Genomic DNA, 2,761 nt, shown 5'->3' on the forward strand with positions numbered 1-2,761 from the left:
GATTTTTAATATTTTTCATCTGCCTTTGAAACAATATAAATAAAATAAAATAAAATTGTATTGATATTTTTAGAAAAAAAACTAAAAAAAATGGAAAATGAAAATGTCTCTAAACAGTTCGAAATAAATCAAAATATTTTGAAAATGTTATTATGTATAGAAAATGGAAATATAAACAACCATTGAAAATTTCATGTATCTACGGTCATTTGTATTAAAGTTACACCAAAAACAAAATCGATTTTCTTGAAAACAGCTTTTGCGTAAAAATTCCCGTTTTTCCTTAATTTTTCTTTTGTTTTTCACGGCGCTTTTGAAAACTATTGGAAATTTCAAATTTTGACCTCCCGAATGCACCAACTAGGTTCACTTTCCCATCAAACAAGGTACTGTTGAAGAAAATCGAAGCAGTTTTACTGCCCCAAACCGTGATGACAGACACAAAAATAAAAAAAAATAAAAAAACGCACATCATTGTAAAGTCAATACATTCATCGTTCCACTCAGAATCTAAAATGTACAATCCCAAATGTATTTTTCATTTTTCCGCTCCTACAAATTTATAATATCTGCGTTACTAATTGTTGAACAAGAACAAAAATATATTTTGTAAAATAAATGATAAATAATTGTTCAATTTTTTTTATACTAAATTATATACCTAATCTATTTCACTCTAAAAGCGTTTTGATGTTCATACATACCAGTCAGTACTGCGAGTTCTGACTTCTGAGTACTGACTGGCTCATAGCTTTATTTTTATTAAATTTATTGAACTGTATAATCATCGCAAGTATTTGTAAAACATACTTACATACATAAAGTTTATTAAATATCACTAAGAATTATCGATAAGTGTTACTGTTTGAGATACTGAGGTAGATATTATAGTTTATAATTGAACGTTGTAAATCGTAATTAGTGTGTAAAACTACATTATGGTGGCACGGAACATCTATTCATAATCTAAAGTAATAATAGTAGTTGTGGTAGTGATATTCTAAGGTTCTATTCATTCTATACTCATTATTATGGCTTTCACAGTTTCCATTAAGATCACTTCGAAGCACGCATACATACAGTGCAGTCATCTTGTGCGTTCTGACGTCCTGTTGATAGATGGAACATGAGTATCAAGTTTCAGAACATTAATTGCAGTAGATATAGTGGATAGCATAAGTACACGAAAGTATAACCGTACTACATTGGATTGTAGAAATTTGTTGGTTAATATGACATAGCAAAATTATTCCATTAGGTATATTGTAGCAAGTACTTTGTGAACGCATCTTAATTCATAAGATTATATTAATATAACAGTACACTGTGCATTGCATCGTGCATCGAATAATATGATGTTCGTAGAACCTTCAACTCCAAATTGAAGGAAAAGTTTTTATTCCAAATAATCCGTGAGAGGCTGAGCATAACTCAAACTGGTATGTCGTCGTTTAATAGTTAGTAATTATGTCACAAATAAGGATATTTGAGGTAAAAATTATTATATTAAAAATTATTTTCAATTATTTTAAAATAATAGACTAGATCTAAGGTCTACTTTTCAAGAATAATTAATAACCGATTAGATGTAATACCTTTTTTTGCCAAATATTTTAAATGTTGGTTATGAAAATGTACTTAGGCTGCTTAAGTTGTACAGATAAGCTGATACGCAGTACGTAATGTATAATAATGCGTTGAGTAATCACAGTCCACAGAACAATATTAGTCGTAACCAGGGCTAGGATTTGTATGTAATAAACAATAGTAAAATATGCATTTTATTTACCAAAATATGCAAAAATATGCATTTGAATTTTAGATTCTGAGTGGAACGATGAATGTATTGATTTTACAATGATGTGTGTTTTTTTTTTTATTTTTTTTTTTGCGTCTGTCATCACCTTTTAGGACAGAAAAATTGCTTCGATTTTCTTCAAAAGTATCTTTTCTGATAGGAAAGTGAATCTAGTTGGTACTTTGGGGGGTCAAAAGTAAAATTTTTCCAATAGTTTCAAAAGCGCCGTGAAAAACAAAAGAAAAATTAAGGAAAAACGGGAATTTTTACGCAAAACCTTTTTTCGAGAAAATTGAATTTGGTTTTTGGTGTAACTTTAAAACGAATGACTGTAGATACATGAAATCTTCACTGATTGTTTTTATTTCCATTTTATATACATGATAACATTTTCAAAATGTTTTGATTTATTTTGAGCTGTTTACGGACAATTTCAGTTTCCAATTTAATTAGTTTTTATTTCTATGAATGTCAATAAAACTTTATTTGTTGGGTAAAAATACTTGAAAATTTAATACAAGGCTCCTACTATACTGTTACAATGACATTTGAAAAATATTAAAAATCCTTGGTCACAGTTTTTTTTTATTAGCATTTAAAGTTTAAAAATTGACAAAATATGGAAAAATCACGAAAATTAGCAGATTATTTTGAGTTAATAATTCGTAAACATTTTTCTTTTTAGAACTAAGATTTTAAAATGTAACACAAGATTCCTAAAAGGATAATCCACCTTTATCAAAAAAAAATGTCTATAAGAAACTCAAATTAAATTTTTATGAGCGTTTGAAATTCATATTTTTACAACATTTGGTATTCACTCGATTTCTTACGTAACGATTTTCTTATATTTTTGTAATTAAAAAACGAATGACTGTAGAAACTTGAAAATTTCACTGAATGTTTATATTAGCATTTTCTATATAGGATAAATTTTGAAAATATTTGACTCTTTTTGAGCTG

Source organism: Acyrthosiphon pisum, chromosome A3 (assembly GCF_005508785.2).
Source record: "Acyrthosiphon pisum isolate AL4f chromosome A3, pea_aphid_22Mar2018_4r6ur, whole genome shotgun sequence".
NCBI classification, from domain to species: Eukaryota; Metazoa; Arthropoda; class Insecta; order Hemiptera; family Aphididae; genus Acyrthosiphon; species Acyrthosiphon pisum.